This window comes from Thalassophryne amazonica, chromosome 9 (assembly GCF_902500255.1).
Source record: "Thalassophryne amazonica chromosome 9, fThaAma1.1, whole genome shotgun sequence".
In the NCBI taxonomy this organism is placed as follows: Eukaryota; Metazoa; Chordata; class Actinopteri; order Batrachoidiformes; family Batrachoididae; genus Thalassophryne; species Thalassophryne amazonica.
Window position 1 is genome coordinate 91,535,497 of NC_047111.1, and position 17,062 is coordinate 91,552,558.

Consider the following 17,062-nt stretch of genomic DNA (forward strand, 5'->3'; position numbering starts at 1 on the left):
GACTTTGTCTCCAAACCGTCCCACCTGAGCTGTCCCTCTGATATGTTCATTCCTAATCTTGTCCATTCTTGTCACTCCCAAAGAGAATCTCAACATCTTCAGCTCTGCCACCTCCAGCTCTGCCTCCTGTTTTTTTGTTAGTGCCTCTGTCTCTAAACCATACAACATAGCTGGTCTCACTACTGTTTTGTAAACTTTCCCCTTCACTCTTGCTGATATTCTTCGGTCACAAATCACTCCTGCCACCTTTCTCCACCCACTCCACCCTGCCTGCACTCTCTTCTTCACCTCTCTACCACACTCTCCATTACTTTGAACAGTTGACCCCAAATATTTAAACTCATCTACTTTCACCACTTCTACTCCTTGTAACTGCACTATTCCACTGGGCTCCCTCTCATTCACACACATGTACTCAGTCTTGCTTCTACTGACTTTCATTCCCCTTCTCTCCAAAGCATATCTCCACTTCTCCAGACTAGACTCAACTTGCTCTCTACTCTCACTACAGATCACAATGTCATCTGCAAACATCATAGTCCATGGGTACTCCTGTCTGATCTCATCTGTCAACCTGTCCATCACCACTGCAAACAAGAAAGGACTCAGAGCTGATCCTTGGTGTAATCCCACCTCCACCTTGAATGAGTCTGTCATTCCAACTGCGCATCTCACCGCTGTCACACTATTCTTGTACATGTCCTGCACTACCCTAACGTACTTCTCTGCCACTCCAGACTTCCTCATACAATGCCACAACTCTTCTCTTGGCACCCTATCATAAGCTTTTTCTAAGTCCACAAACACACAATGTAACTCTTTCTGTCCTTCTCTGTACTTTTCCAACAGTATTCTCAGAGCAAACATTGCATCTGTAATGCTCTTTCTCAGCATGAAACCATATTGCTGCTCACAGATCTTCACCTGTTTTCTAAGCCAAGCTTCTACTACTCTTTCCCATAACTTCATGCTGTGGCTGATCAGCTTTATGCCTCTGTAGTTACTGCAGCTCTGCACATCACCCTTGTTCTTGAAAATAGGAACCAGCACACTTCGTCTCCACTCCTCAGGCATCCTCTCACTTTCCAAGATTTTATTAAACAATCTGGTTAGAATCTCTACTGCCATCTCTCCTAGACATTTCCATGCCTCCATTGGAATGTCATCTGGACCAACTGCCTTTCCACTCTTCATCCTCTTCATAGCAGCCCTCACTTCTTCCTTGCTAATCTCTTTTACTTCCTGATTTACTCTCACCACATCATCCAGCCTTTTCTCTCGCTCATTTCATTTTCTTTATTCATCAACTCTTAAAAATATTCCCTCCACCTTCTCAGCACACACTCCTCACTTGTCAGCACATTACCATGTGCATCTTTTACCACCCTAACCTGCTGCACATCCTTTCCAGCTCTGTCCCTTTGTCTGGCCAATCGGTACAAGTCCTTTTCTCCTTCCTTACTATTCAACTTCTTGTACAGCTCGCAATATGCCTTTTCCTTTGCTTTTGCCACTTCTCTTCTCGCCTTACGCCGCATCTCCTTGTACTCCTGTCTACTTTCTTCATCTCTCCGACTATCCCAAAACTTTTTCGCCAACCTCTTTCTCCTTATGCTTTCCTGGACCTCTTCATTCCACAACCAAGTCTCCTTGTCTTCCTTCCACTGTCCAGATGTCATACCCAGTACTGCCCTAGCTGTCTCCCTCACCGCATCTGCAGTACTTTTCCAGTTGTCCAAAATTGCTTCCCCTCCAACTAGTGCTTCTCTCACCTGCTCGCTAAATTTCACACAACAGTCTTCCTCCTTCAGCTTCCACCATCTGATCCTTTGTTGAGCTCTCACTCTCTTCTTCTTCTTTACCTCTAAAGTCATCCTACAAACAACCATCCTATGCTGTCTAGTGACACAGTCTGATTTCTTTTAGCTTGCATCTCCTATAAAGAATGTAGTCCACCTGTGTGCACCTTCCTCTACTCTTATATGTTACCCTGTGCTCCTCCCTTTTCTTAAAGTAGATATTCACCACAGCCATTTCCATCCTTTTTGCAAAATCAACTACCATTTGTCCTTCCCCATTCCTATCCTTGATACCATGCCTACCCATTACTTCCTCATCACCTCTGTTCCCTTCACCAACATGCCCATTGAAGTCTGCTCCTATCACCACTCTTTCATGCTTGGGCACACTCTCCACCACCTCATCTAACACACTCCAGAAATCTTCTTTCTCCTTCATCTCACAACCTACCTGTGGGGCATATGCACTGATGATATTCATCATCACCCCTTCAATTTCCAACTTCACACTCATCACCCTGTCAGACACTCGCTTAACCTCCAACACACTTTTAACATACTCTTCCTTTAAAATGACCCCAACACCATTTCTCTTCCTGTCCTCACCATGGTACAACAACTTGTACCCACCGCCGATGCTCCTGCTCTTACTTCCCTTCCACTTGGTCTCTTGCACACACAATATGTCTACCTTTCTCCTCTCCATCATATCAGCCAGCTCTCTCCCTTTACCAGTCATACTACCAACATTCAAAGTCCCCACTCTCATTTCCACCCTTCTAGTTTTCTTCTTCTCCCGCTGTTCGTGGCAACGTTTTCCTCCTCTTATTTGTCGTCTTTGCGCAGCAATTGCCCAATTTCCACCGGCACCCTGTTGGGCAATAGCACCGGTGGCGGACGTTGTTAACCCGGGCCGCGACCGATCCGGTATGGGAATTCGATTCTGAGTCTGCATAGTTGGGTTGGCTTGTTTTACGCTGGATGCCCTTCCTGACGCAACCCTCCTCATTTATCCGGGCTTGGTACCGGCACTCAGAATGTACTGGCTGCACACCCCATGTGGCTGAGTTCAACGAATGTTTTTACATTATTTAAATGGAATAACTATTTAATTTCCATCCATCCATTCCATCTTTCACCTCATTAAATATTTGTACCATTGAACTCATAAACATTCATTATTTGTATACAGTAAGATTCTAACAGGATGGATGCAGTCTGTCATAACTTTGAGCAGGTTTGCAAAGAAGAGAGAGGGAACAACTGCAGTGTCCAGAGGTCAAATGACTTAGAGAGGTTCAATATTTACGTCAGAGCAGGAAGCTCAGCGGGATAGGAGTTGGACAACCAATATGTAAACCTGGGCACAATTCCCTTTTGTGCTACCTGTTTGGGTCATTGGGACATTTCATCTGTGTTGACCTGGACTGGAAACCCAACCAGGGGTACTCATAAATGGTAAATGCTTAGCAGCTTTACATTTACAATACAGCCTCACAAACACTGATGTCAGCTGCCATTCAAGGTGCTTAACTGCACACCGGAAAGAACTTGGGGGTTAAGGACTTTGCCAAAGGGAACTGAGTCATTTTCCCATCTAATGGTGACTCATACAGGTCGCGAGCGCACCTCTTTAATCCCGAGACTATCACCTCATCGAAACTGTCATAGGCTCTCATCTGCATCTCGATGCAGAATCCGAGGATAACCATATGCACCAATGGGCGTAAAGGACTTACATGCAATTCAATTTTGTTTTATTTTGAGCTTAGTTTATATCATTTATAAATTGATTTTATACCTGTAGATGTCTCTCTCTCTCTCTTTCTCTCTCTCAGACACACACACACACACACACACACACACACACACACACACACACACACACACACACACACACACACACACACACACCCTATTCACTGCATACCCATCTTGATCACTTCCCTCTATTTTTCTATGATGGCTCAATTAACATAAATCTTTTCCACTGGTTTGAGTGGAATGTTAGTTTTCTTCTCTGATCCTAACTTGTCCTCTGACACGCCGAAACGGAGGTGTTCCTTTGTCTTGCTCAAACAGCAATCAGTCGTTACGCACGAAGCCTCCGTTCGGCTTTCCATGACAAAATCTCTTGTTAAAAGTGAAATCTGCTGGAAAATGGCTGATGTCCAGCTCTTGTGATAACGAGAGAAAGTGCACACGACGGTCTCGTATCCACAGAGCCATCAGCTTAGAAATGATCTGGCGTTTTCTGCCTCATCATCGCAGCTCGGAGCGCGGCGCGCCGAGCGTCCTTAAAGCCGTCCTTAAAGCTGTAGTAACAGTCCTTATTCTCTGTGAAGCCCGTAAAATTTTCACCGAAAGCCAGATAAATTTTTCAAATGGTTTCCAGGTGCCAGTCTCTAACAGCTTTTGAAAAAATTCTGATAGGAAAAAAGTCCAAATCATTCCACCATTTCCAGACAATGAAAATCCGACGAGGGGGCGGGACCACTCCTTCCACAAGGCGTGCTCACAGGCGAATGACATCACCGACAGGCGTGGAAAAACTCACACATGCACACGAGGGTTCAACCTTGTCTGACATAAAAACATATGAATCAAATCCATATAGTTTAAAAAAAAATAAAAAGGTCCGTTACTTTATTGACAGACCTCGTATTTATGCACACAGGTTGTCTGTCCGACAGGCAACCACACCTGTTTCTAATCCATCATCAATCCAGAATTCATCAGCCATCCAGCAGGTGGCAGATACAGCTATAGGATATTAAATAAGCAAAACAAAGTTACTTTTCGTAACTGATCTGGTGCATCAAAGTTCACCAAAGTGAGTTCTTATTATATGTCCTTTAAATTTTTATTGTTTTGGAGTTGTCAGAATGCCCAGGGTGATAAGCATGGAATTCTGCCTGAAGAGGGCATTTACGGATGCTTGCAAATATAACGTTTATCAGACTGCCCACCCGTCCATATGTTTCAATAAAATGTCTGATTTAATCACAAATAACTCAAGTGTTACTGTCAGAAGGCAGAAGATCAGTTTTGCCTTGTGCGCAACTCTCGCACTGCAAACTCTCAAACTGATGTCATTGTCATGCAACAATGACAATGACCTTCTACTGATATATTTTTTTTAATTAAATAAAAAATATTGCATGCATGGGTAAAATAATTAAAGAATAAAAAAAAAACCCACGTAAAACAAAAGTTATTGTGGGTCACCCAGTACATTTATGGAACTTGGGAAAGTCGAGCGTACATTGACGACGTCGTCACCAGTAAGATGTGGAAGCGATAATAAAACCTTGCGAAAACTCATGATTTTTTTTTGCTTCTTACAACGTGTTGGGGTCACAAAGTTAATTTATTTTAGCATGGGCAACTAATCAACTTTCAATTAAAAAGGAAGTAGGTGGGTGCTCTTTGGGGCATTCCAATGTGCGGATACGGAAATTAGTTTAAAAGCAGCCTGATAATGTAACTTGAGCAGAAAAAATGCTGTTGGATTACTGGTTGAAAATGTTAATTTTTGTAAATTACAACAGCTTTATACTGTAACATTTACAGGTTGTTCCATTAAGGTATGACTAATTTTTTTTTTCTGTTTTTAATAATTTTACCTTTGTTTTCAAACAGAATTGTTCTGGCAACCTTCAAGACAGAATGTCCGTTTGTTTTTTAAACTATAAAAAGTTTGCTTTTTTTGGTTTTGTTTCTTCTTTTTCTGAAGCAAAGTCTGTTGATCTCATGACTACATTTGCTCACATTTGTCCGCCTTATTACACAGTCAACCAAAGTTTGTCGTGGCAGTCTGACTTCTCCTGTGAGGGCCTGTTAAACCAGTTCAGAGTGTTCACACTGTTTGCTTAAATACATGAATGGCAACCTGAGCTCTCAAGTAGCTGCAGACCTTTGACTTCTTCACTGATAGTGTATTTCATGCGCTCTCAAGCAGTGTGCTCAGTACAGGCATCTGACAGCTATCTTTGATTCTATTTAGCAAGGATTTCAGCTGTGCTTGTCTATAAAAGGATATGCCACCCACACTGTCTGTCTCGTGCACGGTGTCTCCCTTGCTGTATCCGTCACTCTGCCGCGGTGACAGGGTCAGATAGAGAGAGCAAAGTGCTGAGAGGTGCGATGGGGTTAGTGATTTTTATTTTTTTGGAGCTGAGGGTATCCCAGCACAGAGGCCCCCAGCATGACACCCACCAGAGCTACACAGACCATTTGGTCAGAGTACTGCATCCCAGACTGACCACAGCAGGGAGTCGAGAAGCTGCACAGATATTCCAGTCTAATTATTGGTAATCAAACTGAGCCGTCGTAACTATGAGGTCTGGGCTGCACTAAGTTACATGGATTAAATGTCAAAACACAATACAGCACACAAGATCAATTCAAAGAATATACAGAACACTTAGGGGCACAATTTCTTGCTTTGTAAATGTCTCACATTTGATATTTTGGCCAGGATTCGACTGTTACGCTGCTGTACCAGCAAATGACAACAGCTAAGAGAAATGCATCAACCTAAATACTTCATTGAAACCAGATTGGAGCCTTGTCATTTCTCTTCCTCTCTCCCGCTGCAGCCTGCCCGCCGCCATCTCACGACAGCATCTCTCACAGTCCTCTGATCTCCGTGTCAACAGGCGACACCACCAGCTCACATGAGCCCAGCATGCATCAGCCCATCTGCAAGGCAAAGCGGCTACAAATGCATTTAGCATCGTCTTTGGCCGTGTTTATTGACACAGTTAGCGATTACAACTAACTGTAGATTTTTTTTTTACACCTGACAAAGTAGTTCTTGAAAGGTGGCTTCTGTGTCAATAAAAACAGCGTGTGAATCCATGCGTGAATATTAACCATGTGGCTGAGAATTTATGAGCAGCAGGTAGGAGTTCAAAGCTTCTGCTGACAGACTTGGCAAATACAAAGATTTATTTAACTCATCATGAATTGTCGACATGGTTTCTCAGTGGCCTCCTCTCTTGGTTTGAGGCTCTACTGATGGTGGTATATTAGCCATCAATGGGTCAGGTGGGAGGCTGCGCCGTTGTCCGGCTCAGGTACAAACTCATACAGAGGCTGTGATGACAGAATGTGAAGCACTCTGTGGTTACTCAGTGGAATTCAAATGCCAATCCCCCTACCCAGCACCATCTCCTCTCTTGCTCGCTCTTTCTCTCGTTTGTCATCTCTCCCCTTCTCTCCCCCACTCCCCCAGTGTTTGTCAGGGTTGGTGATTAGCTGTCACCCTCTGCAGAAGCAGATAACACCCCACACAGCCTGTTTCCCCTCTGGGAGCAAGCACACACGTAAAACAGGGAAACACACAAACAAAAAATCCAAGTGTGTGCACATGCATGCAAACTAAAGACACTTAAGTCTTTCATATGCAGTCAAGATTGCAGAAGTCCTTTTATTTTTTTGTTTGCTCACATCTACTGAGACTTAAGCCATGCTAATCCATATAAGCACTGTGGTAACTAGGGTTGAGTATAATTAAGATTTTATCACTCCTTCTCAAATTCAGATTTATGACACATGAGTCACTAAGTTAAAATTTACACTAAAACACAAAGAAACAACTACGTCATCAATGAATTCTTTATTAAAACTACCAAAATGTTAACCGATTTGCTTTTAGCAGATTTACTAGAGTAAATATGTAACTGATACTGGGCAGTAATGGAACGTAGACAGCAGTATATAAATGTGGATTCTGCACGTGTTAATGGTCATAAGTGCAAAATAAAATGAGATCAGCCACTTAAGTTAAATTATTGAATGCACGTGCAAGGCACCTATTTAACCAGATGTAATATACATGGAAGAGAGGGTGTCAAAATTCAACCCCTCGTCCTCGTGTCATGACACCTGGGAAATGGTAACCATGAAGGCCCAACAGGAACGCTCAACAGGAGACGGATAACGGGGCTCTGGTGAAACAAGAAGATCTCAACGGCAGATCAGGCGGAGGAGGTGATTGCTGTTAACCCAACGGCTGTGAAGGCAGATAAGCAGCACGGTGGCTTAGTGGTCATGGGATTGATTCCCACCTATGGCCTTTCTGTGTGGATGTTTGCATGTTCTCCCGTGTCTTGCGTGGGTTTCGTCTGGGTGCTTGGTTTCCCTCACACATTAAAAGACATACAGGTTAGGTGAATTGGAACGCCTCCCTTACAAAAGAGATCTCGATCTCAGTGGACTAACCTGGTAAATAAAGGTAAATTTAAATTCAAAAGGCTGCGCAGGTCCTCATAAGCCTGATCGTCTTGGATTTTCCCAGTCATCAGACCCTGGCTCTAAAGGTCCTCGACACTGGTACGAATTTGATGCACGCACTTGCACGCCTGTGTGTGCAGGAGAGTAAACCAGTCTTTAACGGGTGTAGACATGAATTGAGCATGGGCGTCGGCACGTGCACTGCACACAGAGAATTTTTGAAATGTTTCAAAGAAATCTTTCATGCATAAATAAATTGGCAACATTGCGTCGATCTAGTTGCCAAAACTACGTGCAGCTAGTCAAGTCAGGTAAAGACTAAATGCACAGTTGTGAAGTGGTTGTGTCCGCGTCACAGCATCAGAGAGCAGCTCGTCTGAACAATTATAATGAACATTACATCTTTCATAAAATACTTTTACCGGTGCACTCAAGAAGGACAAGAACATGCAACTATTTTACCACAGCCCTGACAATTGTAAACATGACAAATAATTACTTTTTTAGATGGCTCCTAATTGCTTGCTCCAAGCTCATTCAGATTTGTGAGCGAGAAACAGCTTTGGCGGGCGGGTCCTCTGATTCAGGAAGCGATTTTAGAGCACAGTTTTCAACAGACAACTCGCAGAGGAAACTGCTTAATCTGCTCCAAAAAAAATTTGAAAAATTATTTTATCTACGCAGCGTCCAGGAATCCAGCAACAGCGCATGGCAGCCAGTGGAACAAAGCACGGCGTCCAGCTGGGAAACACAGGGGTGGAAATCTTCATGACGACGTGCATGCAAGTCTGTGCATCAAAGTCGTTGCAAGTGTCGGGGGGCCTTAATGGATCTGTTAGATCAGTAGTACATTCACTGACAGATATGCACTTGTGCTTTCGTTATGTACAGACTGACACAGTGCACAAAGTTTTTTTTATTCGGCACACAAAATATTCAAATAGAAAAAATGAACAATTCCACTGCAACATAACCGAGTGTTGTTCCACACTGGCAATTATAAACCACATAGAAAAGAAAGCAATTTCCTATTTCAGCAATTTACTTCTTTTTTATCATGGGGTTTCAGCAAACTGCATACAGCTGGTGGAATGCAGCATAATTATTCACCATCTGCTAAAATACCATGGATGTAACAAGAACAGGATGCCTGGAAATAGGGAAATAGAGTTTATATTGCTGTAATGTGCAGTTGTTGCCTCCCTTGCGTACAGTTCAGATGTCCCACACAGACCTGATTTGTCTGTCTGTTTTTGATGGACAGTGAGGAAAATAAGTATTTGAACACCCGTGATTTTGCAAGTTCTCCACTTAGAAATCATGGAGGAGTCTAAAATTTTCATCTTAGGTGCATGTCCTCTGTGAGAGACATAATCTAAAAAAAAAAAACAAAAACAAAAAAAAAAATCTGAAAATCACAATGTATGACTTTTTTTAATAATTTATTTGTATGTTACTGCTGCAAATAAGTATTTGAACACCTGTGAAAATCAATGTTAATATTTGGTACAGTAGCCTTTGTTTGCAATTACAGAGGTCAAACGTTTCCGTAGTTTTTTCACCAGGTTTTCACACACTGCAGCAGGGATTTTGTCCACTGCTCCCATACAGATGTTCTTTAGATTTTTCAGGTTTGGAGTTTAAGCTCCCTCCAAAGATTTTCTATTGAGTTCAGGTCTGGAGACTGGCCAGGCCACTCTAGGACCTTGAAATGCTTCTTACGGAGCATTGTGTGGCTGTGTGTCTGGGGGTCATTGTCATGCTGGAAGACCCAGCCATGACCCATCTTCATGCTCTTACCGAGGGAAGGAGGTTGTTTGCCAAAATCTCGCAATACATGACCCCATCCATCCTCCCTTCAATACAGTGCAGTCATCCTGTCCCCTATGCAGAAGAGCATCCCCAGAGTATGATGTTTCCACCCTCATGCTTCACGGTTAGGATGGTTTTCTTGGGGTTGTTCTCATCCTCTAAACATAGCAAGTGGTGTTGATTCCAAAAAGCTCTATTCTGGTCTCATCTGACCACATGACCTTCTCCCATGCCTCCTCTGGATCATCCAGATGGTCACTGGTGAACTTCAAACGGGCCTGGACATGTGCTGGCTTGAGCAGGGGGACCTTGCTGCCCTGCAGGATTTTAAACCATGACAGCATCATGTGTTACTAATGTAATCTTTGTGACTGTGGTCCCAGCTCTCTTCAGGTCATTGACAGGTCCTCCTGTGTAGTTCTGAGCTTTCTCAGAATCATCCTTACCCCACAAAGTGAGATCTTGCATGGAATCCCAGACCGAGGGATGATTGACAGTCATCTTGTGTTTCTTCCACTTTCTAATAAATAATCATAACAGTTGTTGTCTTCTACTAAGCTGCTTGCCTGTTGTCCTGTAGTCCATCCCCAGCCCTGTGCAGGTCTACAGTTTTGTCCCTGGTGTCCTTAGACAGCTCTTTGGTCTTGGCTATGGTGGACAGGTTGGAGTGTGATTGATTGAGTGTGTGAACAGGTGTCTTTTATACAGGTAACAAGTTCAAACAGATGCAATTAATACAGGTAAAGAGTGCAGAGAGCCAGAATTCTTGCTGGCTGGTAGGTGTTCAAATACTTATTTGCAGCAGTAAATACAAATAAATTATTAAAAAAATCATACATTATTTCCGGATTTTTTTTTTTTTTTAAAGATTGTCTCTCACAGTGGACATGCACCTAAAATGAAAATTTCAGATCCCTCCATGATTTCTAAGTGGGAGAACTTGCAAAACCACAGGGTGTTCAAATACTATTTTCCTCACTGCCTGCTACACATGGATACATTTTTTCTTAAAGAAACAAGCATGAAATAAAGATAAACAAACCTGGCCTTTCCCATGAATGATTTTATTTATTTTTATTGTGTACAGCCTCTGTGCTAGAACAGCACTGTGGAAGAACACTCTCTCAAGTGCAACAAGTTAACACCAAGGTTTCAAGCTCGCAAAGTACAGACGCTTTCAGCACTCCCCAATTTCTTTGTGACCTTGATAAATTGTGCTGTGTGTGCAAACCTCACATATATGCATGTTTCCTCACACAATTCTGAGCACTCCGTTGGACAAATCCCAAATTACATATTCATGAAAGCAAAGACTAAAAAGACAATAAGCACTATTTTGCGCATTTGAAAGACATAATCCATGTTGCGCACTGTTAGCAGGTGTATTTGCAACTGCAAAGGTGTTTGCGCATGTTTTCACTTAAACACACCTTTCATAAATCAGGCCCTCTGTGATCAACTTCCAGGGAGGTGACTCTTACTCTGTCCACAATCGATGCATGCCTTCAGCCACGTGCAAGAAAAAAGTCAGTCATAAATGCTCCCTGTGCACTTAGATTCCATCCATGGAAATAAATGACTACTTTCTACAAAGTTTGAGGATGTTGTGGCACACTCACTGCGTCCATTTTCACTCGATCCATTCCAGTCAATCACAGGATGGCTATACGTTCAGTCAAAGTGGTGCTGTTCTCAAGACTCAAAATCCCAGCATGCCATGGGACACATATAGCAGTCAAACTGGAATATAATTGGAAAGCCATATTTAGCACCTCATACACAGTTCTGAATGTGATCTGGAACATATTTACATACACGGCCCTGGCGGAGGCATGCGCTCTCCTGAGTGCCTTCGAGTTAGAAAATGTACTAAGTAACAGAAGGAATGACAGTAATATATAAACAAGTATTTCTGAATGGATTTTACACTACATTTGGAATTGGGTGTTTATATGACGGTAAGCTGTTTTAAAAAAAAAAAAAAAACTAAGAAAAGTCATTTAATTATTATGAGCTCCTATTGTGAGGCACTGGTACTTGTCTGAATATGTATATATTATGTAAACACAACCAGAAACATGGGTAGAACTACTTGGAGTAAGTTGCTATCCTTGAAAAGCTCATTGTCAGTTGCTATGTGGTAAATTTTTGCAAAAATATGCTTTTTTTTTAAGGCTTGGATGAGAAGACTTTTAAGCAAACCACTCAAACGTCTGAGAAAACCAATTCACACACTGATACACACATACACAACTTCATCTAACACACAAGTCACTTGAATTTGTGAGGGATCATCAAAAGAGACCACACAACAGTAGAGGTGCCAAAAATGTGCTGACTTTAACAGACCTCTATGCATGCAGCATTTACAAACAAACAACACTTGGATGACTAAGGGCTGCTATTTTTGAATAAAATGTGCAGAGCCAGACAAGATTCTGCTGCTGTTATTCCAAGTTACTTCTGCCCTGTCTATTGTAGAGACAGGTGCTGCATTAGTGGGACAGTGTGTGCCGCGACACTACAAGAATTAATCAGTCCTTAATGCAAATGAGCAAACTATTCAATCAATAACTGTCCATTTTTCCAGGTATAGTTATTGAAAGGAAACACAAATCAAAAAGTGTCCAAGTCACATGCAAAAGAGATGGTAAAGTTTTGACAATGTGACAACGTTTTGCATGGAACGTACATACTTTCAAATTTGGATACTTTTAAAACGGTGAAGAATTGATGTTTCTATAATCCAGGGCTTCTCGATCCTGGAGTACCTCTGCTATGCATATTTTCCATTTCTCTCTGCTCTACTCACAGCTAATTACTAGATCAGGTGTGTTGAGCCAATCAAGAGCTGGCAGACAGCAACTCCTGATTAACTGACTACACCTGACATTGCTAATCAAGCATATCTAATTATGAGCGTAAGTGAAAAAGGCTGGGCTTTGCCTGGAAGAAATTTTTTAATAAATGTCACAAGAAACTTGCTGTGCATCTGCACTTTGAAGCAGATCGATCACCATTTACTCAGCATCTACTACTCAACACTCCAGATGCCCAAAAATTTGTATAAGAACTAAGTAACTAATTGAAGCTCAGAGGGGGCATGTTTTGACAGGATAGGTACCCTGAGCACCAAAGAGCTTCATCACTCTCCACACTGAGTGAGATTTGGGCAACATATGTAGCAAACATAAAGAATGAGGTCAACTGCTTAATTCTTAGTACTTTCAGTATTTTTGATCAACACTGTCTGATGGGCTTGAACCCAGATTGTGAAGTTTAGCATCACATCAAATCATTCCATAAAGTATCATTCCTGCATCATATTTTAGCCCGTGTATCTAGATATGTATCATATCCACTACTATGAGCAACAGGTTCGCTGTCGTGTCCCAAAACAGCCTGTACTCAAGGTTGTTGCAATGGAGCAATGTCTCCACCTGGTGGACATTTACTGTTAATGATGGTACAACAAAATGTTTTACAAAAGAGAGACGCACACCCCTATTATCATCGGCTTTTAATTCTCAATGTCACTACATGTATCATTAGCAGCCATTCTGCTCTGTGTACACCCGATCCCCTCAGATCTCAGAAGTGAAGCAGACAAGGTCCTGATTAGTACTAGGCTGGGAGACCACTTCGAAAGACCAGGGAATGTGGTTGGTTTCTCCGTGTACAATTGGAGTCTTGTCAGTAAGGGCATCTGATGTAAAACTTTTGCCAAATACCAATGTGGATCTGTCCCAGATCCACTATGGCAACCCTGAGAAGCAACCATAAGACAAACAACAACTACATGTATCATCAAAGGTATGATATAAGATCGCATAGTGATGGGTAGTCAACACACACAGAAATAATATATGTTTAACAGGGCAAAGGGGGAGAATATTTGCAGCTGAGATAGTTGAAAGATGGAATGTTCTACTCAGCTCAATTTCATCTTGTGAATGAAACATTACATCTTTCAACTTGTACAAATATTTTGTCCATTGGATGAATGGAAACATTCATTATTTTTACACCTAAATAGACTTGTGTCATTGATATATTATTTAAAATTAGGTGTTTCTTCTCCGCCCAGAGTTTACTCTGCCTGGCAGGCGAGTCATCGACACACCGCCGAGAACACAGATAGCCTCACAGAACTGAAGGGGAATGTGTGGAAGCACACATCTGCTTTTCTCAATCCAGTGAAAAATCGTGATAGGTCCTTGTCTAATTCTGTCATCTGACAGCACTTCTACGGACTCTAAAAATGTCCCAGAAAACACTGCGCAAGTGTTTCATCAGCTTATGGCATGCTGGATTTAGCTTCCTCTTATCAAGGATGCTTGTTTGTTTTTTGTTTTTTTTTGTAATGAGAGGGTAAAGGAGTCATTCAACAGAGCGAAACATGTGGGACAAAAATGGAGGGTAAATGGTGTCAGTCACAAAGTGGGCTACTTCTCTATGTAATTGGACAAATAATGTCACATGACATACAGTCACCAATCAAATGGCATGGATTTATTTAGTCAACATTTAGTATTGCATAATTAATTTTGCCTGTTTGCTATAATATTATTTCCAGTACGTATTCGCATGCGTTTAACATTAAATTAACATAGCAGGACAGGATCATCTGGCTCTGTTCTCCTTATGTCATCACCGCTGTCAGAATACAAGGGATTGAAATATAGCAGATAAATATACAGGCGAGTTTTATCTGTTGCCCCCTAAGCAGCTTTACTCAAAGGAAGCTTAAACTATGTTGGCGATTCATCGCATTTTTAAGAGTCAATGTGTCATCCTGAAATTGTCAAGAACAAGAGGTGATTTCTTTGGAGATGACATCCCTGTTAGGGGAGCACAAAAGTAGGAGCACAGGAGAGCAAAAGGTTGAAAGCGGCAATGAAAAAGACAGCAAGAAAGAGAGGGAGAGATCGCACGGAGCACAGAGAGCACAATAACGACAGCAAGACAAATACAGAGAAAGAAAGACGTATGAGATCGTGCCCCGGCCTCTGTGTACATATGGTGAACCGTGCGGGAGCAAAGAAAGACCAACACATAGAGATAAGCCCCTTCACACAGGCTTCCTTTTAAGAGTGGGTTGGCAGCTCGGTCTCATATCTGTTGGCAGACAGCAAAGTATGACCTCCAATCACCTGCTGATCGGTGAATTACTGGATGGCTTTTTCCTTTGATTTCCATTTATCACTCAGAATGATTTGTTGAGCTACGTGGAACACATACAGGAGGAACAAACAACACTACATTCATCACTGACATATAGCTGCTTGCTTTATGGTCAGGTATTGAGCCTCTTGAGCACAGCTAATCAAACTCCACCAAAACATTCAGCAACGCAATAATTTTTCCTGATTAAAGCAATATTACATATATGGCTGAGATGACAAATACTTGCCTTATTTTCAATCTAGGTTAAAAAAAAAAGGAAACCAATATCTACCTAAAAATAGAATAATTCATCCTAATTGATTGCATCCTGCACCGGTGGTTAAGTTCTGCTGAACAGGAATTAATGTGTTTAAAATTTTTGATAGCTGAGTTAATAAATTACATTGAACTTATCCAAAGCAATGCATTTTCTTTTCTAAGTGCCTCAGTCTCTTTGTGCATCTGAAGTGGTGTCAGGAAGAGCATCTGATGTGAAACCTGTGCCAAATCAACTGGGTGTGTTTGTCGCTGCTTGCACAATTTTAAAACTCAAAAGAAAATAGACTATTTTAGAACCCTCAGTAGGTGTACTCCACCTCTCACACAGTGATCACTGGGACAGGCTCCAGCCCCACCCCATGACCCTTAACAGGAATGAGCGGGTTCCAAAAATGGAAAGATGTATGTCTGCAGTTTTATTTTCCATCTAAAACACAGACATTTTATGTGTTCATATTCCTAGGCTTTGGCACAAGTGAGAGTGAACAGATTCATAAAGTCCATCACCTCCTGTTTGTTAACACCACAGCTTGACAAATATATATGCTTTCATACTGTAACTTTCAAAAAAGGGTATATAGTGATGAAATAATTCAAATTTGGTTCATTTCATACACTGGATCAGTGAGTTAAAAAAGATCTTTATTTTTAAGGGATTTTTCAGGGAATAATCTCATCATCACATGTCAGATGGAAATTAAGAGCCGGTGTGGATGAAGTTAGATGTTGCCTCACCTTGGATCTGGTGGCCACAAAGCTATTGTTTTTTTTTTAATCCTCCCAATTACTGACTGAAAAAAAGAAATCCTGATTTATGTTTTCAGGATTTATGATAGCCTCCACTGGCAAAGCAGGAATAACAATGGAGAGCCTCTTTGCATGCAGTTGTAGTTTATACATCTTATAAACCCACTTGTAAATCTCCAGAATATTCAGTTCAGATAAAAATGGTTTGTAAGCTCCAGTTATGAGTTGACTCAAGTGAAGTCAAGTTTATTTATGTATTACAACCCCTGGCAAAAATTATGGAATCACCGGCATCAGAGGATGTTCATTCAGTTGTTTAATTTTGTAGAAAAAAAGCAGATCAGAGACATGACACAAAACTAAAGTCATTTCAACTTTCTGGCTTTAAGAAACACTATAAGAAATCAAGAAAAAAAAGATTGTGGCAGTCAGTAACGGTTACTTTTTTAGACCAAGCAGAGGAAAAAAATATGGAATCACTCAATTCTGAGGAAGAAATTATGGAATCACCCTGTAAATTTTCATCCCCCAAATTAACACCTGCATCAAATCAGATCTGCTCATTGACACTGACCCTATGCCATGACATTGACCCTATGTGTCTTTTTGCAAGGAATGTTTTTGCAGTTTTTGCTCTATGGCAAGATGCATTATCATCTTGAAAAATGATTTCATCATCCCCAAACATCCTTTCAGTTGATGGGATAAGAAAAGTGTCCAAAATATCAACGTAAACTTGTGCATTTATTGATGATGTAATGACAGCCATCTCCCCAGTGCCTTTACCTGACATGCAGCCCCATATCATCAATGACTGTGGAAATTTACATGTTCTCTTCAGGCAGTCATCTTTATAAATCTCATTGGAAAGGCACCAAACAAAAGTTCCAGCATCATCACCTTGCCCAATGCAGATTCGAGATTCATCACTGAATATGACTTTCATCCAGTCATCCACAGTCCACAATGTTTTCCTTAGCCCATTGTAACCTTGTTTTTTTCTGTTTAGGTGTTAATGA

The 17,062-nt window shown here is 41.5% G+C and overlaps 1 protein-coding gene across 6 annotated transcripts in view; it reads right to left on the minus strand.

Annotated features, from left to right (window-relative positions):
• The window catches only part of msi2b (musashi RNA-binding protein 2b), a 965,373-nt gene that overhangs the window by 476,449 nt on the left and 471,862 nt on the right, over nucleotides 1–17,062 (minus strand). The window lies entirely within an intron of this gene.